Below are 26,872 nucleotides of genomic sequence, written 5' to 3'. Positions count from 1 at the left end.
GCAGTCCAGTATTCAAGCCTGTGTAGCTTCTCAGCGTGGCTTAGTTTGAATATCAATGCTGTAATCCCTGCACTTAAAATAGCAGGGAGAATTTGAGTATGTTTTTAAAAGTCGATGTTTATCTTTGAGAAAGCTATTGTTCAGTCAGGAGAGCTGCCATTTGATATGTGATAATAATATGTAAAGAATAATTTTAAAACAAGATGTATTATCGATTTCTACATGATCAAAATTATTTTTTGTATTCATTTACTATCTGCTTTATTTCACTGCTAATTTCAGCTGTTTATTTGGTTTTGAGTGGTTTAGTTGTTGTTTAAGGAATGAAAACAAGAAACACGAATAACTGTCTATTTTGGACACATTTTCATACAACATGATAAAGATGGGTTATTATGTGAAAGATCTGGATGAAATGAAGCACACATTGCAATAATATGTCTTAGATTAAAGTAAAGGAGGGTGGAAGGATGGCTGACAGCCTGGATCATGTAGACCTCCTAATGGTTTTATAATTAAACACTGTGTTTGAAAATTCCTGGCAGCAGTCCACTGTGGAGTTGTCTTTCCTGTCTCCCACACTTAGCTGCAGATTCACAGACACATAAACATGGGAACAGAGCACACACAAATATGGTCACTGACTCGGACTCATATGTACTAGTCCCCTTAATTGGGTGTGAAATGTAACTTGCCTCCCGCTGCAAATATGAATCGGCTCAGCTTCAAAACAAGTGCTAATGCGTCCACCTCCCTAACCACATGCATGCACGTCTAGTACTATATGTGTACGTGCAAATGAGTTTACTTTGTGTGTTTAATGTAGTCAGCGGGAATGCAAATGTTTGCATCTCTATGTCCTGACACCCACAGACCTCAAAATGTACAATATATTTGTCTCTAAACTCTCATTAACCCCACACCGAAACCAATGAGGCAATCTGTGTACTCTCCCTTCCTCATTTTCATTTCTGCCTGCATACACATTTACATGCAAACAAACAAAAACTGGATGCCAACTTTGGCTCTTACCGTCACTTAAAAAGACAAAAGCTGTGTGTAACCTGAACCAAAAGAAAAAATAAATTAAGCAACTTGAATTTATGTGAGCATGCATTCTGCACCCTGAATGAGCCGGCACTGACACACAGCGTTCTACCTCCGCATTACAAAACATGAGCCCAGAAGACAATGAATGGAAAATATAGCTCACATGCAGTGTTGTCTAACTTTGTTACACTTGTTTGAATAAGAGATTTCAATTTGAAGATGATAAATAGGAAGTAGCCTTCGACCCTCTGCAGAGTTTTCACACATATCTCTGACCTGTGATCCAAGGACAGAATAACCTTGGTTGGTGCCAGAGCTGGAACATATGCACAGACACACATGACTAATTTGGTTTTCAAAGTGTTTCCACTAAATATACTTGGGAAAGATTTAGAAATAAATTGCAGGGTGAACTGAAGCTCTACATTCTCGTTTCATATACATTTGGGGGAAGTGTCACCTAAAAGTGAAAAAAATAGAGATTTCAAAAAATCAGTTGCCATTTGCATGAATATAATCTTTCCTTTTAAATACTGTCTATTTCACCAGTGTAAAAAGAATGAATTAACCAAGCTGTTTAACTAACATCTACAGTTGCACTCGAAAAATAGTTTAGCCGGTGCCAGTTCTTGGTGTATATGCAATGTTGCTGCAGCGTGTACAGCACTGCCTCATCCTGCTGCTGCGTATTTCTGGTTGCCGTGGCCTGAGGGCAGCTGTTCAGCTGGAAACAGTTCAGCACCATGGAGAGATCCTGCTCAGCTCATTCTTTCCATCTTGAGAGAGATCAAAAGGCAACAGAATGCCTGTAAGTGGAGGATGCCAAGGAATAACATCCAGCTGTAGCAAACAGAGCATATTGTACAAGTCACACTTTTTGGGTATTGAGCACCTTGTCTCCAAAAGCATTGCTGTATTTTAGTGTGAAGGGGAGAAGGAGATGAAAAATAGGCTTGGTAAGGTTAGTGTGTTGAGTAGGTAATGATCTGCTGCTAGGCCGTCTTCTTAGCAGACAGATTCATGTCAGCCTCAGGATGCTTAAAAGACAGTTGTTTTTTTTTTTAATTTAGATGCCTTAATGAGACCTGTGTACACTTATTTCTGTTTGCAGGTGTCTTCCCATAAAAAATCGGACCACATGCCCACATAATGTGGCTCTAGAAAGGCAGAGGAAATAGAGCGACACAGAGAAACAAGAGAGGAGGTGGAGAGCTGTGTTATTATAGAGACTGGCTCTGCTGCCTAATAAAGAAATGGGGAAATAATTGTCACAGCTGAATCCATGAACACAGGGAAAATGACCCAAACGCAGACACACAGAGGCAGGCTGGGTGATGCAGTTAAGTATATGTAATGAATGAGAAGGCTTACAGGCAGACGGGTGGATGAGCAGGTAAGTGGGTAGCTAAGCAGGCAAACTGGCAGGAACAACCAACAGGATGCAACGCACAGGAAACACGAGGGAACATAACCAGGAGCAAAAGCAGAGTAACAAAGGACACACTCAGGAAGTTAGTCAGAAAACTAAACAGACAAACTGACAAAGAGTGTCACAGTGACTAAATACACAAGGAAGGTAAGGGAAATTGAGAACAGGTGAAACTAATGGGAAAACTAGTGGGAAATGCAACACAGGAAGTAAAATAACCAGCAGAAGGTGGTAATTCCAAAATAAAAACAGGGAGTAACAGCTCAGTAGGCAGATCATTACAATAATAAGGAAAAGGGTGTAAATGAAAAGGTTGATTGTCTTTCTCTGGCTGTGATCATCAGTGCAGAGGATTCTAATGTCTTGCCAAGGCTTTTAGTTGTGATGTTTTTCACCAGACAAACTACATCACACAACAGTGTGTGTGCATGCGTGTGTGTATGTGTGTGCGTGCTCCCCACAGATGAGCCCATATTAAGCTGCCCTTCATTCAGCACAATGTGAGCTGCAGGTTCACTTGGCCCCTTCATTTCACATCCTGAAAGGAAGCTTTTGAGTCGGCTCTTTCTGCATCTGATTACCCACTGGCTTAATTGATCTAATTATTGAACTCTGCTTGTGGGTGCTTTGTGTTTATCCAGTCAGGCAAAGTCTTTAAGATAAGGATATGCTTCTTATCGTTTGTTCTGCTCAGGCTTTTTGGCCCTGATCTATTCAGCTGCAGTGTGCCATTATCAAGTTAACTGTGCAATTTAGAGGAGGCTGCAATGGCAAATGTACTGTATTGCCAGTCTTAAGTAAGTTAATTGCCATCGTACAGCTACATTACCCACAAAATATCATGATTACAAGTTAAACACAGAGATACTGAAGGGAGCTTCAACTATAAAACAAACAGTGATTGGTTGTAAATGGATTATCAACAACAGGAAGCACAGTTGAAATATGTGTGTATGTGTGGGAAATGTGAAGGAAAGAGAAAGCAGGTTACATTGTAGCAGAGCTCTGTAGTGTGACAAGGTGTTTTCCTTGTGGATTTGATTCTTTGCACAAGCCAGTATCCTCGCATTCCTTCAACTCTCTGAGGGGCCAATATGACTCCGAATGTATTCACTGTGTCTAATGCAGCATATGCCATTATAATCATCTCCTTGCTCTGCAGAGTGTTTTGAGGCCATGCTGTAATAGATCTGGTGAACACAGTGAAGTAAAGAAACTCAGCGTGCGACGTGCTGCACCACTCATCCGACTAATATCCTGAGTCCAGAACAAAGACTGAAAAACAAAAGAACAAACAAACAAAAACGAATTTGATAAGAAAAAAAAAATACTGGAACTTTCCCCTTATTTCAACACCATGTGTGCCTGGAAACAATCTGATAATCTTTCTTATATCAAAGATTACCATCTATCAGTCCATCCAGGCCTGATTATTAGTCTGTGTAGCAGTGGTATAATGCATGCCTATGCTCACAATAGGTGCCTGATCACATTCTCAACCAAGGTACCACTTTTTATTTCAAATTTCCTTTGTATTCATTATTTTGTACTAGAATAATAATCAATCACAAGGTATGATTCATAACCTCATTTATAATCTCTAAGTATGGCGTTATTGCACGTTTTTGATAATCTTTCTTTCCCTTTTCTTCCTCACGCACTGACTGCCTCTCTTTCGATGAACTCTGCTGTTGTGAAATCAGTCAAGAGCTATTGATTGTCCCAGCTTTTATTTCTCACTGTCAATCATTCCTATATCCCCCAGAGAAGTAATTTCTATTAGCGCAGCCACCCATTCATCATCATTTCTGTCATCTTATGTATAACTTCATTGTATTGCAATTATACTCAAGGACTTGGAGTGTGCTGCTACATTGTTTCCAGGGTTGTGCACAAGAACAGAGAGACTGACCCTCATCAAGGCTTAACCATTCTCTGCTTCGCAGACACCAACACAGTTTGAATAACTAAATAACACGTTAAATAGACAGCAATTAGCTCTGGGAGAGCCAATCACATGTGGTGACACAAGAATACACTTTATTTGGAACACCACACTAATACAAGTATGGCCTCCCTTTTCTCTCCAACAGCCTCACTCCTTTGTGGCATGGATAATGGAGGCATTCCTTGAGCAACTGTGGCCATAAAATGATGCACATTGTCGGTAACAAAAGTGGTAAATTCTAGTCTTTTTCTCTTTGTCACATCATTCTGCGCAAAAACTCTAGCAACTGCTATGTGGAAATCAAAGGAAATCAGCAGTTTCAGAAATACTCAAAACAGCCTGTCTGGTATTAACAATCACGCCACAGTCAGAGTCACTGAGATCATATTTTCACCACCCTCAGCTGTCCCATCCGGACCCACCAGCCAACCCTGCAGGATTTGGTTCTTCACAGTGTTTACCTGTAATCTCATATCAGCGCTGACTGACCATTGCCTTTACGGCTGAGTTTTACCAAGCTACAGTAATAGGCTATGATCCATCACCTGAGGTTGGCCCAGCCATGTCTCACTTAATTAGAAGAGAGGTTTTGGTTGACTGAAGTGTTGTTGCTGGAGCAGAGAGAAGCCTGAGAGAGGAGATGTGAAACCACTTTTATATCTTCTAATGGATATCAAAGCTACAAATCAAACACTGCAAAATTGTAAAATATGAGACCTTTAAAATCTCCTCTGTACAAATGAGCTAATATCTCTTTTTTATTCACAATGGTGATAAAGCACCATTGTTTTATCCATTTTGTCATTATGTAATTGTTGATAGAAAGCAATACAATTTCAGAGCCTAATGAATCAACTTCGAGACAAGGCTTCACAACCAAAACTGCCACTGGACCGAATGCAAAGGGCCATTATGTTACACTGTGAATTTTTTGAGGGGGTGGGGGTGGGGGTGTTCTCCAGTATTCTCCATTATTATTACTCTATTTTTCTTCCACAATGAGAGGAGCGTGTGGGAGAGAGCCTGGCACCCACTGCAGGTTTCACTTCTCATACACAGAGCTGAGGCAGTAGGACACAGCGGACAAAGATGAAATGGGGGAAAATGCTTGTTTTTGAAGCCATTATGTTTCGGATGTATGGAGCTGTAACGGCACTCAGACACGATACTTAGACACAAAGATTTTTGTGTCTTTCGCTTATCTACAATCCTCTCTGTCCCCACTTTGCTATGTTATGGTCTTAAATACATCATCTGGTCAGCGTGTTCTTTAAATGGATGAAAATGTTTACGCAGAGAGAAGACGCAGTAGCGGAGGTACAGGGAGCTCATACTGGAATGTCAAAGCAAATAAAGAATGAAGTGTATTGCTTCTTGTCAGACAGTTATGTGATCTTTTGGTACTCTTTGTTCTGTTTTTTATTATCTATTTGTCTTGTCACGATGGGTGAAGTAGAGTGACAGCTGAGTGTTGCTGCCGTTCCCCACCACTGCACAGTCACACGAATGGGTGACACACGAAAGGGATTTGAATCGATTAGAAAAAAAAAATCTCTTTGCATCCATCGAGTTGTTTTTTTCCCCTCAGATCAGTGACTGTTTGAAAGAAACAGATTGTTACAGTAGAGCCCACCATATGAACATCTTCAGATCTGTCTCTATATGTTCTGCTAAATTTCATTTTAGATTTAAATCATGTACAGGCAGCTGCTGTCATAATGCAACTATTCTGACTTTTGACTCTGACTCGCACAGCAACACCCACCAAGAGATACCATCACATAGGCCACATGCTGAGTTACACTTTACAAGTATCATGAAGCAAACTGCCCACCAATTAGTCTGTAAAACTGGACTCAGATTCCAGCTGTGGTCCTGAGTTCACTCTGCCGCTCTGCTCCCGTCTGTTGACTTGGGGGAGATGATGACCACACAGAATCACAGAACCCTACAAGGAATGGCCAGGACATTGTTAAATGAAAGAAGGTTTTCAACCAACGGAGTCTGGAGAAATGGTTGTGGTTGACATGGGCACCATCAAATACAACCAAAGGCACCAGCTGACGTCCCTCGTCCCTGTGCTGCCAACATATCCGCAACTGTAGCCACCTTCGACGCTCGACTGATGGGTCTTTCAGCGGAACTGTTGTGTGCCTGCAAAACTGCTGGAAACATTGACAGCAGAGTGGACAGCTGTTTCATGCCAACATTGCCTGTGTACATGTCAACAACGTATTAGAGATGCTGATGCTGCCAAAGCCTGGGGGACTGCGTTCTGAGTAGCATCTCTGAAGCATGTGCACTGCTGACTCAGCTGTCTCTGGTGAGGCACCCGTGGACAGGAGCACCTGGAAAAAAGTTCAAATGACACTTTCAATCCAAGAAGAATATTGAATTGTGTCAACAATGCCCGGTGCCATGATGCTTTTTTGCATGCTTCATTGTTATCCCCATTCTGATTATTTCATCCAGAGTGTGGTAGACAGCTTTGTAATTGCCAAGCAAGGATGTTGTTGGTTCTGGCTGTCTAGTGAGTGGGCCAGAGCTGTCTGAGGCCAGTGATAGGTGTGACAGGAAGGATTCTGCTGCTGATGATAAAAAGTTGTTTTTGTGAGTTAATGATTAGTTCATGAAGACTTCAAACTAATTTGAAGGCACCATACAATGTTGTACTTTGAAGCAGCTTCTTGAAGCACTAGGTTAAAACTGTGATTGGTGCAGTGTGCAGTGAAACTGCTTTTGGATTAATGTGATATATATACACATTTAGCCACAACAGACATTTGCCATTTCCAGTGGTTGCTTAACATTAGGAAAAAGAACTGGATCCCATCTAACTGATGTTATCATGATGACCCTTCTCATTTTTAACCAACATCAGCGCAGTTTCATTACAACTGCCAACATTAGGTACTGTAATTATGATCTCAATGCTTCCTTATCATGTCACTACTTTTAAAAAAAAATAAAAGCTACGACAGACTTTTGAATAACTGTTTGCAACATGTTTAACTAACCTTTGTGTATTTTTAAAAGATGTCATACCTCTACTCTGATCATTACACTTGTGTTTTGATAACTTGAAGTTTAACTAACTATTAACTGCATTAGTTTACTGTTAATATAATTTTGTGGGAATTGCTTTTTGGTCTCTTTGCTTCTCGTGTCTCTTCCTCGCTTTCTCAGCTCGCATCTCCTGCAAGGGAGTCATGAGACAAGAAGAAATGAGGATACTAAATAAGCGAATGGGAGAGACCATTATTTACACAAATCATAGACATTGATTCTTGACTTTGATGTAAAGATAAAACAAATTCACAGGTTGTAAGACGTATTTACCAAAGTGTAGACTGGAAGAAACAACGAAAATATGGTCAAAGTAGTGGCTGACTCTAGTTATATATAATTTTTAACTTGTTGCAGAGATAAACTGGAGAGAAAAAATTCTCTCATCTAAATGTGAAGTGACCAGAGCTTTTATACCCTACATGAAGTATGCTCTTGTTGATGTAGCGCCCCTTTGCCCTCCTGGCTTTAATAGGGGTGGCTCACCTGAGTTCTTTAATTAAAGTGGTATCTCTACCATAAGTCTGTATATACTTTACCTTAATCTAAATACCAAACTGGCATCAATTGAAATCACTGTTAAATCACCCTCACACTTGACTTATTGGCAATATATCAATAAAATAAGCATTCACCAGGTTTTAAAAAAATATAGGAACTATTTACTTAGAATAACATGGAAAAATCAATACAACATCCGAAAATTTCATCCAGTATCAACAATGGGCCCTTTAAATCACAGCACATACAAACAGACCTAAAGCCGGCAATTAATAAATGAATAACTAAACAGTCTTACGTTGCAGGCCTGAACGTTGCTCGTGAGCGGTGTAGCCTAAAACCAACGGCTGTTTCACCCGCAGGCAAAATAAAACAGGTACCTGACTCTGTAGTTGATTTCACACACAATCCCAGACCGCAGGTACAGGAGATGAGAGGACAGACACAGCGTCACCCACACACACTTGAGGAGTCATACAGCCGACGATGATGACCAAGTCCTCCGCTCGCAACCAGTCCGGCTCCGTTGAGACAATTATACATTCATTTTAGACAGTTCATACGTAACAGGTTCACAGCTTGAGGGAAGAGCCTGTTCTGAAGTCCATTCATGTTAACAGTTTCTTGGTTTTTACTTTGGTGACACTGAAAGGGACAAAAGAGCAACCTACCAAAGTATTTGAATGCCTATATTCCCCAGTAACAACCTCTCTCTAAATAAGTGATGCTCTTGGAACAGCACACAGATATTACTGTTACTGTTACTATGAACAATATGAACTATGAACTCTATGATTTGTTACAGCTACATCTAACATAAGGGTAGAGAGTGTCAAAGACCATGGGGTGGTAAGACTGGGATGGTAAGGGAATAAGAGTTGGAAGAGAAAGGTAGAGGGTGTAGAAAATCTAACTCACACATGAACACGTACTGTTGCTGAAGCTGGGCTTCAATGCCTGTTAAAGAAATATAATTTCTCCTGTTGATAACATACAGCCCATAATGCAAAAATAGCCCAGGAGCGTCAAACCTTATGTCAGGGTGATACACAAGGCTGTCACTTAAACAATGAACATACAGTATGTGTCCATAACACTGTTCACAACCCTGAAAACCTTGTGAGACCATCTGCGTCTCTAGCTGATACCAGAGAAGATGATCTTCCTGTGCAGATACTGGAGGTGGAGGTGTGACGAGGTTGTAGCAGTCCCCAATGATCCAGCCCGTTGCTGGGTGAAAATTAACACTGTTATACTGAGAAGTATATCATACTGTAGTCTATAGATGAACAGCAAAGGACACAGCACTCTTATTAGATGAGCTCCACACAGTTATCTACATACATATATACATTATTCCATCAGCTAAGTTGTAAAAACACAGCCTGCTGGACTGTTTTACCTTGAATAATGTAGCAGACATCCCTGTCCTGGCATCAGTCACAAGTTATTTAAGAGGTCTTAATAAGGACATGTAAAGTTTATGGGCCCAGAGATGTTCCCACCATCAAACTGTCAAATGTAAAGGAAACAGAGACAGATGATCCTTCCCTCTCAAACTGAGCAGCTATTAGTACGTCAGAGAGATGTCAGAGAACTTTGGATGTAGATGCATCAGAACAAAGTTAGGTGGATGATTCTGTGTACTTTCTCAAGCTTAGATGACCAATAAGTTTTGCGTTTATCCATTGTGAAATATTATAAGAAAACACAAAGAGCTTTATATATTAATTATACTCTGTCAAACAGTAATCTCAGTAGTCAGGAATCCCACATGGGATGATGTGTTCTGAGTGAGGGAAACTAGCTTGATCACAAACATGTGCAAATTATTGCAAGTTTCTATTCCTGTATTCATCATCTTCAAAGTCCATACATGCCAAGTTCAACTGGGGGGTAGATGTTTTTCATAAAATTAAATGGATAAAAATACATTGTCAAGTTTATGTCTGCAGACACAACACACATTATGTTGAGACACAATGCTGTTGAGATATAATTTACTCATCTTAATTTCAAAAGACAAGTAGACAAATCTACACAGAAAGATGTGGTTAGATGGGTGTAACTCTCATATATCCACTGCTGCAGTATACCCGCCTGTTTAATAGGTGAAATGTTTCCCCTTCAGATGCTCCAAATGGTTTGGCCATTCAAGCGTTGGAAGAAATTCCAGGTCTACAAATTAAATCTGCTTGTATATAATTTCTGATCAAGCAGTGACCTCATCTTCACCCAATAAAGCTGCATCTGGCAGCAGATGTAACAAACCCATCGAGCAAAAACACTGATAAATGATGTTTACATGGCCAGCTGTAATAAGTAATTTTTGCTTTGATACAATTAAACATAATCAGTTCTCCTGATTGCAGCTCTGGCTCAGTAACAGGGAGTCTGAACTACTATTGTGCCTGATGTTAAGGGCTCTTTTTCACTTGATTTCACCTTCATCTTTCTATGTGTGTGTGTGTGGGAATAAGGCACCATAGCAAAACATCAGTCTCTTTGTTTTCTGTTCTGACCGCCCTGCCTGATAATCGGACTATGAGAGTCTTATTAATTCCCTGATTAGGATAATTGATTCTTCCATCTCTGTTCTGAATGACAATCCAGTCGGCAAATGAGCAACTTCCCCCACAGGTTTCTGCGCTGATGGAGGTGAGTGTGTGTGGGTGTTACACAGAAGAGACACCATTGTGTTTAGGCCGGCTTGTCAATCACATTTAAGGTCACTGCTAACTTTGTGAACAGTGTGTATAAAAGGTTTTCATCTTCTTCTGTATGATGCATTACTCTGTATGACAGTGGTTCTCCACAGCCCAGATTCATTTTGAAAGCTCTTACATATTTCATATGAATTCACTTCACTACACAAATGTACACACCACAGAAAAAACAAGAAACTCATCCAAGTTACTTCCATATTTTACTTACTTAAAATGGCAATACAGAAAGCAACAGACTATGGCCGATGACTAAACAGACTGATGAACTGGGCTGAACACCACAAGCTCTAAAGCAGCTCAAGTACTTCTCTTCAAGGCAGCATCGAAATTCAATCTTGAAAATGTAGTTTCACAACAATCCCAACTTAAAGTGCTCTTGTTAATTTCCTCTAGTCTTCAACAGATGGAGTTGATCAGTTGTCATGGAGATGTGGCGACATTGGCTCAGGAGCTGTTATGATTTAACTCATTTATTAATTATCCTCGTTGGCTTGGAGGAGCGGTGATTTCCTGGAGTCTTCTTCAGCCAGCAGAGACTACAATTATTTGATTAGACAAACAAATGTTTGTGGCTCAGTACGTGCATTATGGCTCACTGCTTGTAAGCGTGCTTTGCTCTCTCTCCCCCCTGGTGCTCTCCCTCCCTCTTTTCCTGTAGGAGTGGAGCACCTGAAATCAATTAATCACCAGAGAGAAGAAGAGGGACCTGAGGAGCAGTGTGTGGAGACACAAGTTTGACCAGCAGCCTGTTGTACTACTTGTAGAGATTTTTCTCCCATTATCCTCCTCAGATTGTTTTTTTCCAGCATGTTGCAGAGTGTTGGGTTCAGTCCAGTTACCAGTTTTTGTTTTGGTTCAGTCTCGTTTAGATTTGTCTTTAGGTAGTTTAGGGGGATGAGCTGGGTGTGAATGTCCAGTGTGTAGCTTCCCTATCATTTGTTCCTTTTGGCTGGGACCTCCTCTCCCTTTGTTTGTTTTCTCTGCACTTTGAGCATGATTTCCTATGTTTAAAAGAAAACTGGTTTTGTTCTTGGCAGAAGTTCTTTTATAGGATTTGGTCTCCAGGTTTAAGACTGTAGAGAGGCCATAACAACAAGATATAAAGTGTCGATCAATGAGTTTTTGAGGTGTTGGCAGGTGGATTTAGGTTTTTTTGGACCTTTAGAGAGGACCAGGATAGCTGTTGCCCATTGTGTCTAAATGAACACGCTGCTGGCTGAAGTGTCATATTTAGTAAACAAAAAAAATGTATGTTAAGAGGTTGATTTCATCTCCATGACAACTAAGCAAAAAAAAAGAAAGGGGGGGGGGGGGAGACCATTTTGTCTCATTTAGCTGTTGTATCAGAGCAAACTTTCAGTCCTTTTCCTGTTAGATGCTTCAGTTTGTCCAAAATTAGTGAAATTATAAACCATAATATCGTAATAAAAAACAACTATGATACTGTATTTGCTTCAACAGTGCAAGAAAAAAAAAAGATTGGATTCATTAAATTCTGAAATTAAAAAAGATAATTATCTTTTGTTCAAAAGAGGTGACTCAGCACTCATCTTGATACAGGAAGTGAAAATACTGTAGCTGCCCAGTATAAAATCTGTCTAGTCTCATCTAAAAAGCATAGCAAAACTCTCTGAGTTCATGACCAGGCAAGACTTAGGAAGGTGTGTCCCTTTTTCATTTCAGCAGCTCACACAATTGCAGTGAGACTATTTTGGATCTGAAAAGCTGTTTGGTGAGTTCAGGCAAACACTCAACAATCTGAACATGTCATACCAGCTCTTAGGTCTCCAGTGTGTCATACTGAAGGATGCAGTTTAAAATGCTGCTGTTTGTCCATAAATCTCTAAGTGGTTTGAAGAAAAAATATTTTCTTGGCTGTCTTTTGAACCTTCTCAACCTCTCTCATCCTTAAGCAATGTTCTCAGAGCACAAACATTCGGGCGATTAAAAAAAAACTTGCCCTCTCTCTGATCACCTTTAAGATCACACAAAATTATGATTTCCATTGCTTTTAAAAGTTAGACCCTTATGCAACCTCCAAATCAATTTATTTATCTGTGCTTCATCTTCTTTAATTTCATTTAAGATAGTTACTTCAAATATCTTCAGCTGTATGTCCTTGAGTGAGATCATTTTTATTGTCAACTAGCAAACTCAGCCTTCCCTTTGTCCACCTCCTTGTTCTTGATCGTGTGTGATTATAACGAGACAGTACTGAATCACTCATATCTATTTTCAGCTATTTTATTTTCAAGAGCTGAGCTTGACTGGCAGCACAAAATATGAAAAAAACAAAACCCAACATGTTCAAAAAACATGTTCAGAAACAAGCCAATTATGATTTTAAAGGCAATTAAATTAGTAAGTCTGTAAGGTTTTTCTCCTATTAAGTGTAATTGTGTCGTTACTATGTTTGATTTTTGCCAGTAAGTGGAATTTCAATGCTTTATTGGAAAGTTTTACACTGATCTATCCATAAACTGACTGTGACTGACTGGAGTTTAGGGTAGAATACAGGAACTAAATAATCAATTGATATAATATAGATGTATTAATAGCTGTATTGCTGTAACTGTGTGTGTGTGTGTGTGTGTGTGTGTGTGTGTGTGTGTCAAAGACTCTCAATAACAAATTCTGCCAAGTGTCAGGCTCACTGAACTGCTGACACTGTTTTGCCAATTATATAAACACTTTAACAAGCTGACATAGTTCATTGTGTGTCCTAAGTAGTTTTTCCCTGATAGAAAAGTGGTAATTCCATTAAGCTAAGATATTAGATTACCTCTCAAAAAATAAAACTGGCATAGTGTCAGCCTCTCTGTGTGTTTAATGGTGTTCAAGATGCTTTAAGAGCTCTTTAACATTTACAATTATACTGTGTATTAAACTGCAGCATTACATATCGCTCAAATTACATTATACTATGCAAATGCACAAAAGTCAGATTACTTACTGTAATATATATATATATATATATATATATATATATATATATATATATATATATATACACACACACACACACACCTAGAGAGGCCAAGGGGTCTCAATGAACCACTTACAAATGGGCAAAATATGACTAAATGAAAACACATCTTTCCCCTCTGGCTACAAATACTGCAACCTCCCAAAACAACAAATACTTACGCAAGCAAATTGAGAAACATGATTTGTCTTTGTCCATGGAGAGAGTTTGTACATTTTGTTTGCATGTAGAGATCTGAAGTAGTATCTAATTAACAGCATATATTTACAGTATACACGATAGTACAGTATATATTATTTATAATATTTTTAAATATTTCACCATCTTGCTGGAGTTTGAACAGGTAAAATTAATTTGAGTGTCCCCACAATCACACACTCCACACTCCAAATGAAAAGACTAATGCAGCAAGGGCTGAACATTAGAAATGACTCTAGAAGAGGCGTCTAAATGAGTTGGATGGAGAAAGATCAATATTCTGCCCACTTGTGTCTTTCTCCAGCACATTCATTACCTGCACATAATGGGATGATGCCCACGATTTGATTGATAGAAACACATCTAAAACGCCAAAGCCCCATAAACAATTGCCATAGGCTGCAATGTTAACCACACTACAATACCACAATGTACAAAAGAATGATTTATTAGCTATTCTGAAAACCTCACCAGTGTCTACAAACAAAACAAATCAAATAAACAACATCAGCATTTCTCCTCTGAGAATCATATCTTTACAAAGTAAATTTTCACAGAAAAAGTAGCAAATCAAATTTAAAGTACGTTTAATGTTAACAATGGCATTAATCAGGGGGGTCATGGGTCAACAAAATGTGGCGAGTTGATAGCAAAATATCTTGCTGTGTAACAAATGTAGGAGTGGCGGCTCACAGTAAATCCATCAATACACGTACACTCAACTTTTACATCATGGCTTTCCTGTGATGTTGCTGTGTTTGCCAGTGATGCTCATTGAGGGGGTCAAACGTGGCGTATGCCACAAAAGCTCAGCTGGATGACAGTTACACTGACAGGTGGGCACAACAAGCCTGACCCATGCTGGCATATGCTGCCTATTACCAACACCAGTGTGCTACAGCAAAACCCTGTTATGAGTTTGCCTCCAATGATGCAGCTGTTGTCTATGGTATGGCAAGGGTGTACTTTTTCATCCTTTTAAAGTTATGCTTGAAACATACTCGTCCACACAACATGTTGTCTGGCCTCAGAAAATATGAATTAATGTCAGAAAACCTTTTAATAAACATTTGTTGGCGCTAACTTTCCAGTTGAGTGCCATTACACGATCGCAGAAGAAGAGGCCACAACAAGATGATCTAATTGGAAAAGCACAAGTCAAACCTCAAAAGGTTGAAAACAAGAAAATGAGATGAAATGTCTTTTATTGTTTTGTTGTTTGTTTCATGTACTGATTTGAGGAACATTATAGTCGCTCTACACAGACCTAATGTTTTCATCCGCCACTAATTTAAAGTCTCTCCATTAAAGTGAACGCTTGAGTGGACTTTTAGTCTCATGCTTCATGGACGTAATGATTTATTTGTTATTCCATTGTACATTGTTGCATTTTGTTCACTACAGCTACTATTCAACCTCAGCCAAGTGTAAAATTTCCTTCCTCAAGGAGGAAATTTTGTTCCACAGGAGGTGCAGGCATAATTAGGGCATTGAGATTTATATAGAACTGTACAAAATACAGGTTTATGAGAACACTTGATTTCAGTGTTCACACCACAGAGATGTGGATTGACGCTTTGTACTCTGCAGGCTGCATTTCTTGTTAATGTCAGAGGGGGTTACTTATATAAAGCTTTTATGGCTGTGGGAACAAAGCCCTGTCCACGGATGGGTAATCTATACCTGTAGTGAGAAGGAACAGGGGCAAAACCCTGGTACAGTGGGTGCTCATGTGTGACTGTGAGTGCTCTTTGGATCAGAGATGAGGTGACACATGGAGACGAGGTTGAACAGACAGGTGTTTTTGTTTACAGATGGCTGTAAGTCTCTGTTGATAAGGCTTGTAGATGTCGGCGGTATGCTGATTGAAACTGCAGATAAAGGCTCAAACCATCAGTCTTTCCTCAAAGGCAATAGCATTGCATTTGTACATACAAAAAGTGACAGAACTAAATATGTGAAAAATTTAAAAAAAATCAACATCTTGAGTTAGCAGTTTAAACCATCCAGCATGCACTTTGGTTGATGCCCTGACATTTAGTCATAAACATTTAAGCCAAAGAACCTGACCAGTTAATCCAACTTGTTGTGGGGAGGCAGGTTTAAAAGGAAAAAGAAAATAATATTCTTCATACAAAACCCCAGACGGAAAAGTGCTGATCTCTGACAGATAACATTTCAGTAAGTCCTAGTGTACAATTAAAGCATCACTCACAGAACAGTTAAGTAGGTCAAGAGTAGAGTTTATAGTGTCAAATAGGCAGGGGGATGTCGGCCACAAGTAAGCGGCCAAAACAAGTCAAGCGAGTCCTGAGGAGCATACCGTAGCAGGCAGAAGTCCACGAGGGCAGCGAGGGTTCAAAAAACAGGGCAGGTGGCTCAAATGCTATGTCTAGGAAGGTTCAACAGACAATCAGGCAAGGAGTAGGTGGAAATGGGTTGGTACATACTAGGAGACTCATTTGGAAATGGGAATCAGGTGTTTGAACTGGTGGGAACACAGTGAAGGCTTGTGCTGGTTGGATGGAGAATGGCAGGTGATTCCAAAATACACAGAGCTGGGGCCTTGGTGCATGCCAGCTTGTGGCAAGCATAAGCTCACTTGCCTGTCATTTAAAGCAGCATGCCCTCAATTTTGCTAAACTTTAAGCTTTAATACAATTTAAACAGTTGAGTCACATAAAAAAATTGCTGCCAGTCAATTGGCCACAAACTGGTAATTAGCTACAGAGCCTAAAAATGTTTTTGTACCAGGCTGTAAACAGGTTTATTCCTGCTGTAAAGCTGTGCATTTAAATATGGAAGTCTATGGGGACTGACTCACCTTTGGAGCCAGCCTGAGTAGGTCATTCTTTATCTGTTTTAGGAGAATAAGGATTTTGCTTTTAAAAGAGTAACTCAGAAATTATGAACTGTATTATTAAAGGTAAGTTATAATCATGAAAATAAGAAGAAAAAAGATCATATCCATGAAGCTCCAGCTTTAGATTCCCCTCCAAACTACGTGTTGCCTGACCAGCAGTGAGGAGGCTTTGACGTATTCTGCCCTCTCTGCATAATGATGAATACAATGATAAGAACAACCAACTGTCATTCCAAGAAATGGTGGTGTCACTGGCAACACTAGTGACTTATCTGTACAGTACAGGAGCAGCAGCGGGTCGATGATGTGCTCAGTAGATGTTGGTTTCTGGCTTGTTCTTCCTGGATGATGCATAAGAAAATCTTATATGAGCAGCTATCAAACTACACAAATAAATCTCTTTCAATAACCTGTGTCCCTCACTCAAAGACCACATGGAGGGCAAAGAGGTAAATGAGAGTCTAAAGTACTTCCGGGAAAGTTGTGGTAAAAGAATAAAGAATAACCTGAATGGAGACATGAATAACTAATATTTTCTTGTCCTTCTATACCTCCACTGAAGTGGCCTTAAGCATTAACATCCCACTGCTCCAGTGGAGCTATTCACTGACCAACAATTTAATACTGTAAATAGAAGTTCTGTAAAGAACAGAAATAAATATCATTTGACACTTCATAAAATTCAAGCAGCAGCATGTGGGTACAAGTTCAGGAAACATGCCTCGACTCATCTTATCTTGTCTCATGTCTTCCTCTTTCTTCACTCTTCCTGCAGCACAGAGTGTTTATTTAGCCCTTTGAAAATGAATAAAAAAATCCTCTGATTGGAGTGTTGTGATTGTGGTGCCTGTGACATTCGTGACCTTGAGATCTGAATCATAAGAGTAAACAAAGATTTCAGACCATGCATGCACAACTGCACAAGAGTGAGACTTAATGAATGGATGTCTCATCATCCCAAGACGCCTTGATTTATCTCCCCCATTCAGAGTGTTTTATGGTTATAAAGCTCATTTATTCTGGACTATAACAATACTTTATCGCACAGAGGCCATGCTCAGTCACTTGTTGGCTACTTACCATCTGCCCCAGCTCCACAGCCCAGCTCCGGATCAATGGTTGTAAATATCTTCAGTGAAGCGCTCGGGGTAGTTTTATTCCAGGATGTGTCGTGGGAAATATAAAAGCTATATTATTTAAGTGAAAACAACGTGGTCCAGCAAACAGAGAATTGTTTACAAGTCAAAAAGGCTCCTTTAGTTTCTCATACACAACACTGGCTCAGCGGTAAGAATCACTAATTACAATTAGGCCTACGGTAATACACAGCAACTAACAGTGGAATGGGTTTTCACTGTTTATCGTGTTGTACAAAAATGCAATTCTGGAAACTCCATGTGTTCTGGTCAAGACAGATGTAACCTTTATCTCACTGTAAAAATGTCGCTTTTTTTTCTTTGCAGCAAGAACACACCCTGGGTGACTTGACACTTAGATATTTCTCCATAGATAGAGTAGAAAATACCACACTGTATGGATGACTTTAATGTGAGCAACACACAGGGTGCAATATACAGTGGGAAGATAAATGTTCCTTCGATCAGTCTCATCAGTTAAATTCATTTTGGTTTTAGATCTCGTCTAACATTTGATTCATTGTTAGTGAAACTGTAATCTAAATATCTTTTGAGCATTCTGTATATAACCAGGTACATGTATAATGGCCATATGTAAGTGGGCACTTGAATATATCCACAGCCATATTTTTTTTTTTATATTGAAAAAATGGGCATTAATCTACTGTTATATCAGCGTCCTCTTAGTAAGAGCCTCACAAGAGCATTAGTGAGGTTGACTTGATGTTGAGCAATGAGGCCTGGCTCACAGTCCAAGTTCCCATTCATCCTGTAGGTGTCAGATGGGGTTGAGGTCAATGCTCTGTGCAGGCCAGTCCAACTCTGTCTCATTAGTTTTCCCAAATACTTTTTTAAGGAAAAGTTGTTGTCTCCTGCAGATTTATTTTCTCACTGGCAATGTTTTTTTTCCAGTCACAAGTAAGTAAAGCTTTATTTATATAACACTTTTTAAAAGGTCCAGTCACAAAATGCTTCACATAGACACATGAAAAATATAAATGAACAAACAAATGAAGGAAAACATTACAATATAAAGCAGCAGACCAAATTAACCCTATAATGCCAAATGCATCAAATTTGATACAAGCATTTCTGAGACCTATTGCATCACCTTATGGTAAAAACTTCATTCAAAACCCTCTTGTATCCAATCTGATACTTGTCTTCCAACCCCTGGTGGAAACCTTTATCACTACAACAATTCAAACACAGTACATGGGACAATCCAAGTTGGCCACCTTCAGATAGCTCCCAACTCACTGGATCAAGGTAAAGAAAATTGCGATTTTTACGATTTTCCAGTGACATTTTCTTTGAAATTTTTAGTAATATTCTAACGTGAACACTTAATCTGTTGAAGCAAGTTATAATTACATAATTTTTTGCATTTTAGTATGTAGTTAAAATCGTGTATAAAATTTGGAAAAACCTATATGCAAATAATTTTTTGTAATTTTTTCTTTCAAATTTTGTGAAAGGGTCAAATAAAGGTTCCAGATTCAAGAAATCAGAATTTTCTGTCCATTATTTCTGGGGTCAGGCATTACAGGGTTAAAACAAACTAAAACATATGACGTGCAGGGATAAAGGTCTATGAGAAGGCTTGCCTATAAAGATTTTTAGAAGCCAATTAAAACGGCCCGAAAGATTCAGCAAATCCAGTAGAGTCAGGAAGATGATTCTCTTACACGTTTTGTAATGTGGCTGGAGTGTGGGAATAGAAAAAAGGCCAAGATTTGAAGAACAGAGTGTTGAGAAGTGGAATGAGGAACGAGAAAATCAGAATTGTAACTGGGGGCAAGGTCATGCAGTGCTTTATATGTGATCAACAGGATGTTGGAGTTAATTCTAAGTTTTACAGAAAGCCAGTGGAGGGTGCAAGAGCAGGGGTAGCATGGGAGTGACAGCTCGCTATAGTTAGTAGCCTGGCAGCTGCATTTTGAACCAGCTGTAATCAATTAAGAGCAGCTTGACAGAGGCATGTGTGGAGGGAATCATAATAATCAAGACTGGAGAAAATGAAAGTGTGAATTAACAGTTCAAGATCCAATGGGGGCATCTGATTTTAGTGATATTTCTTAGCTAGATTTGATATTTGAGTGAAACGGACCAATAAACTGATCGACTACAGTGGCAAAGCTATCAGGACCAATCAAAAGAATTTCTGTTTTATCAGGGTTTAGGAGAGACGTCATCGGCCTAACAGTGATATGACATGTCCTGAAAGTGGCCAAACAAACGACCCAGAGGAAGCATGTGGAGAAAAGGACTGGTCCATGGACTGTCCCCTGAAGGAGTCCACACAGCAGGGGAGCTGAGGAGAACATATCATTGTTGATACAAACATTAAATATCCATCAGTCAAATAAGAATTAAACCAGTTGAAAGCTTTACCAGAAATGTCTTCCCAGTTACAGGACCTATTAAATAGCATGTCATGATTGATGGTCTTTATCTGTGAGGGCCTCCACTATAAGTTGGATTGTCGCGGCTACTGTCACAAAGTAGACTTAATGGAAGAAAAACCCTTCACAATTAGATTTCAGTATCTGGGAAATGTGAATGAAAATGTCATGACAATCCATTCAATAGCTGTGGGGACATTTCAGTCTGAACCAAAGTGGAGGATCAGCTGACATTGCTGTCCCTCGGGCCACACCACGAGGACGGCTAGCAGTTAGCACCGAAGGGTTTTTGTTGTTTACCCTCACATAACTCAGAATACAAACCCCTCTGGTGTCAAAATCCTGCTCTTTGTCCAGCCACCATTAACTCACAGCCACACCCCCACTACAGCAAAAGAACATAACACAATTGTAAAATGTCTCATCTTTTTTTGTTGGTGAGACTGATGGTCTGAGGTTGACCGAGTCCAAGTCCTTCTTTTTATCCAAAATCCTTGAAAAAAAAAAAATCATCATAGACCAACTCCTGAAGTTGAGGGTCATAAAATCAATCAATAGTACTGAGACCACTTTACTAGGTGACCAATGACATTCTTGTGCACGCCAACAAATTCTGGGTGCGTATTCCAGTCATACTCTGCTTGATTTGACTGCTGCATTTGATGTCGGACAGAACGCACAGTGGAGGAAGTAAACAGCCTTAAACAGCCAGTGTGTTCATGTTCAGGGTCGTTAGTTTCAAAAGCTTTCTCTAAGGAGGACGGATATAAAGGAAGATTTACAGTGTTAAAACATGTCTGTTTAGGACTGACTACCCAAGAGAATCTTAACATGAGAATATAGATGATGTAGTTAGGTGAATAAAAACAGACTTAATGGAAGAAAATTCATCCACTGAGTTTGAAGAAACTGGGGCTTTTCCATTAACATCACCATGAGGTTGGTATTTGTGATTTTAGTGAAACTTAATATCAAACCATCTCTCCAGGACCTGCACACCTCAAGGACCCGGAGGCGTGCAGGGAAGATTGTAGCTGACTCCTCCCACCCTGGACACAAACTCTTTGAGACACTCCCCTCTGTCCTTCAGGAACAAAACCTCTCGCCACAAAAACAGCTTCTTCCGTCTGCTATCAGCCTTATCAACAAGGCTAGAGAGCCCCACTGTCACTGATCCCCCCCGATCCCCAATTGCACCAATCACCAGCACAAATTCCTTGTATGTGGAAACATACTTGGTAATAAAACTGATTCTGATTCTGATTCTGACGTCTCAACAGCTATTTAATGGAATGTCATGATTGGTGGAGGAATTTTAACGGCTCCATGATCAGGTCAAGACTTTAATATGTTCAAAACTTAGATTTAGGACCAAATGTATTCAACTAATGACATTCTCATTGACCTTAGCAGTATGTTTATGTTTAGTGCTAATTAGCAAATGTTAGTATGATTTTTGTATCTAAATACAGCCTCACAGAGCCGCTAGCAGTGCTTGTCTTGTTTATTATTTAACCAATACAATAATCTACCTTTAACCTTGAAACAGCCTTATAGTTCTATAATAACATCAAAGGCCAACATAAAAACTGTGTAACAATGTGAAAGGGGTCACTCATAATGTTGAACCTGCAGAGAATTATCACCGTACCCTGCAGCTCCCCTCAGCTTTACAGAGCTTACTACAAGTTTCAGCTCATTGTTTAGCTGCTCAACCACAACCTTATTGTTTTGGTTCACTCTCACTGCTCTTGTAGCATTGTCCAGCCACAGCAGGCAATTCTTTTCTGTAGAAAAAACACAAAAAACAAAAGAAAGCACTAAAAATCCATAATATACTACCTGTTCAACACCAAACAGCAGGCAGACACAGTTACTAGCTGGTGAATGTGAGTGGAGCATTTAGCAGCTTAAGATCCTAATATTTCCCTCAGGAGTTGGAGGAGACCAAAACAGAGCTAAAATAAAGTGATTATTGACTTACTTTTCCCAGTAACCAGAACCAAGACTCCAAATGAATGCTAATGTTGCTCAGTAACCGTTGGATGTGCAAATAAGGAACTGTTTGTGCAGAAGTTTGCCATACCAACTTAACAGCTAATTAATTGTCCTGCAGGTGTAATCAAGTGCATTGAGTTGCTAAACATAACCATAGTAACACGATCATGCTTTAGTTGCTCTGAGTGAATCTTTTATTGTAGTAAGTTGTTATTTCCTTTCCAAAACTCTGGCCACAAAGTTGAAGGCAAACTATTTTGTAAAATATTGCTGTATACTGGAAACCTCAGGAAACTATGAAAAACAACCCTGGACCAAAAGTGCACAAAGTTCACTGAACCAGATCTTGCTAGCAAAGATTTAAAAAAACTTCCACTTTCTGAATTTGATCTAACAACAGACATAGATCTATTGACTGACAGGTTCCCAACTGTCTGTTACATTTATATATGTTTTAAATTCTCCTCATTGAACATGAGCCTGTTATTTTCACTTGTTTTTTATATCCTCAGATGTTCCAGCCTTACATGCAGTCCTTTGGTTTGTTGTGTTGCCCATGGTTCAAAGCTTGTAGTTGCAACACTTGTTTTCCCCAGGCAACAAGAATTGTTGTGTGGCATCTGGATGTCAGGTTCAGTGATCGAGCCATCTTTCTCTCAGGAAAACATGGCGCCTTCCCTCTGACGTTCACGTCTGTTGCGTGTGAAGGGAGAGAGGGAAAAAAGGAAAGAACATTTGTATGGGGAGTTACGCATGGGTTATTCCCACATCTGCAGTTCAAAGTTCCCAGTGTAGGCCTCTGGAGAGAGCTGAGCACTCAGGCCCACTTGTGAAGATTGAATGAATAGGAACAGGACCTTCTCTCCCATTGAAAAAATCAGGAAGGATGGAGAGATTAAACATTGGCTACAAGTGGTGTTAGAGCAGGGGTTTTCTAAACCTGAAAAGACCTTGTTTTGCACACACAGTACAAAGGGAACATGAGTGTGCTTCTTCAAAAAGAAAACTTAAATGTCCCTCTTTCTGCATTTCTTTCACAGTTTGTTGTTCAGACGTTCATGATGAAAGATAAGTCACTCTGGTATGAACACTTTTGCCCCATCTGGTGGCAATATTTTCCAGGGAGGTTGAGCACGTTTTCACCAACACACAGGACACTGTATGACAGGTGGATGCACAAATGAGATACCTGGTCTGCAGTTCACATGCTAGACTCAATCCCGACTAACATCTTAATAAAAGACTGAGACAACCATTTTGTTTACCTTTATGCAGAGAGAGCGAGAGAGAGAGAGAGCAGGTTTTGTGGCTTAAATCAGATAAATGGAGCTAATTGCTTCCACATGTCCCCTGTGTGTTCGTGTTGTTGTTACGGACGATTAGCCTAATGAATCTGAATAATTGGGAACATGTATACATGGTTATATTGTGTTACAGTTCAAGGTTCCAGGACCATAGAGGATTTGTATTGTGTAGAGGCTGTGGAGGGAAAGGTACAGTTCTCATATTGTTGTGGACAGTTAATAATATATTGCACAATGACTTTTTCAAATCCAAGTGAAATGTAACATTATGATCTGCGTTTTTCTGGATTTGCTGCTGCAACGACCAAATATCTTCCCCATGTGTTTTTCCTCCATATGTTTTGTAACAGTGACTTAGTTTAAGCTTTAAATCTTTTGCATGGTGGATATACAATATTTGCCTCCCTTGTTCCATATATTATCACAAACCTACATTCACAAAAAGTAAATCTGATTGATCCAACCTCATGCAAAGTGGTGCACCTTTGTGAAGTGTATTTTAAGGTGCATTTCAGTTCAGTTTACTTGTCATGAGGAGTGCTACTAAACCTGTCTCCTGTGGCTATGGAAGAGCTTTCAGAAGTTTAACAAAATGACTCTTTTTAATGGTGTAGCCATTTAAACATGTTCTTAAAAATGTTCTTCATGCCAGAGCCCAGTTCAAGCTCCCTCTGTTTATGAGACTGATGCAGCTCCCATGTTTGAAAGGCAAATATAAAACTACCTCCAGCACCAAGACAAAGCAAACAGAAAATAAAATGTCCTGTCAATAACAACATTGACAACAGAAATAACAATACACATACAATATATCATCACAATCATATGTAAATGTAAATGGCATACTTTGAATGATTTACATAATTAAGTATATCATAGATATGCATCTCTTTAAGCAACTTGTCCTGGTCAGCATCATTTAAATAAGTGAAATCGTCAGGAGTGTTTTCTGCTGCATCAGATGAAGGAAATGAAAACTCAACATCAAGTCTCTCTGCTCATTGCTTTGCTATTGCTTTTCTGCTTGATTTGTGACCATATTCTTCCAAAAGTTGCAGCCCTGAAATAAAAAACCGACAGACAAACCAGAAAATGGTTAGCTGCTCAGAGCCTAACTTTAAATCTCTCAGGATTTCTACCTTTGGGCTTGTTCTATGGAAGTAATGACAAAAGGTCTCACGAGCATTCGAGGAAACACTGATGGCAATTTGTATCATAAATTATCGCGGAAGAATTTTTCCTTTAGTAACTCAGCAATCATCTAAACTTTGTTATCTCCACATGTAGTCTGCCCTTTTCCTGGAATGCATGCACATGACAAAAATACATGAGAACAGCAAGCAGCACACTGTTAGGTTTAAAAATGACTCTCCAAAATATAACAGAAACAACTAAATAAATAAATAAATAAAAGCCATTGCTATTAGGATTCCTGCTGTTTTTGTATTTATAAAACAGAGACATGAGCATTATGGACTAATGAAGTTGAGCCTAAAAACTGTCAAAGTGATTGAACCAGCTCTTCTCTTCCTGTGCCACCGAACAGACGTTTCTGTCATAATTTGTTGATTCCACTCAGCCGTGGCTGAACATGACTTTCTCTTTCTCCCAGAATCCGAAATATGTGGGGATGATTTGGGAATATGTGACAGGCTATGTTCGACACTGTTTAACATTTTATTCTTCATCTACTCATGTCATTTAATTGATTGTTTCGGTCATCTTCCCCTCTTGGCTGAGTGCATTGCTTCCTCTGTGGCTGAAGTTGTGTCCTTTGAACCAGACAGTTGCTGGTGATATGTTCCCAATGCCTTTACTTTACTGATAAATGAATATGGCAGAATAATTGTCTAGGAAAAGCAATTCCTCAGGCGTCACAACAATTGCTGCCCTCATTTTTCACATCCATTGAGAAAGGACAGGGGAGAATCTGTCTGCTTTTCCTGCATTTAGAGATATACAGAGACCCCCATCTGACTTTTGTGTGAGGATAAGCTTTTTCCTTTCACCCACTCATGATGGATATATGCAGAAATCTGTCAGTGCATTATATACACCCTTCTAAACGTGTTTGTATGTGAGAGGAACAGATAGGAAGATAGAGAGAGGGGGAGAAAGACAAGGAGAAGCTCTGGATGCTTCCACTATCTCAGAGTTCCGGTGCTCTTCCTCGAAGCGGCAGATTCATTAGTCTGTTTCACTCTATGATTTGTCTGTGTGTTGGAGGTTAAGGGCACTTTGCATGGAGATTAAACGTGCTTGTTGACACCTCTGCACCTTAAGAAAGACTAATGTGCTACTGTTATATACGTCTGACCTTTGGGCCCAGAATGAGAAAAAGTTTGGTGCTCACTGAATAACACTCTGTGGTGTCTGGATTAGGCTGAAGCCTTAACCTGAACCACACTAGACCTCTCTAAAATTTCAAGAAATCATGAAAATATATTCAAACTCTTGTCATTTCCAAGGCCCTAAAATTATTTTTAGCTTAATTAAGCAAACATGTTTTACACATTATCATTTTTAATGATTTACTACAAATATTCAGTTGCTGGCAGGCCTGCATGACTTGAGGACACTATAAAAAGAATAAAAGCAGTCCACACAACAATATGTTGCATGCTGTCAGGACTTTAATGAGGCACTGGGTTGAAATCAAATGAGCCATCTTCCATTTTAATAATTACTTTGTAACCAATTGATTATTTCCAACAGGAACCTCAGAGGTCACAGGCAGCTACAGAACAGCATTACTGTAGCTCCTGAGGGACACCTGATCAGGCAGCTGGCTGTCTTCTAGCTGAAGGAAAAGGCTGTCGAAAGTTTATACCTTTCTTATTTTCAAAAAACAAACAAACATGAAAAGATCAAAACCAACAATATACAACTTTTTCTCTCTACCATGGCCATTTTCATGGTAATGTAGTTACGCGTTACCCAGTGGAGCTCTGTGGCACAGAGGAATAACCTGCGGTGTCTCAAGCTTGTCAATACTTGTTTGCATCAGTGCATTGTCGGTTGTAGTCCTTTCATGGGATTTGTTGGCTGCAAAAAAACCCCCCAAAAAACAAAATATCACCAGAATATTGCTTATTTCTTAAAGGGTATTCCACTGATTTTTGAATAGCACTGAACAGAATACAGTGCTATGAGTGGGAAATGGTCTTTAGTTCAACAAAACGCAAACGCAGCACAGGAAGATGTAACGTACAAAACAAGTAACGTAGCCGATATCAAATGTGGTAACCAGAAACCACATGTA

The sequence above is a fragment of the Trachinotus anak genome, unplaced genomic scaffold, assembly GCF_046630095.1.
Source record: "Trachinotus anak isolate AG129_WGS33_773 ecotype Australia unplaced genomic scaffold, CSIRO_AGI_Tana_v1 ptg000002l, whole genome shotgun sequence".
In the NCBI taxonomy this organism is placed as follows: domain Eukaryota; kingdom Metazoa; phylum Chordata; class Actinopteri; order Carangiformes; family Carangidae; genus Trachinotus; species Trachinotus anak.
This window is presented reverse-complemented; position numbering follows the sequence as displayed.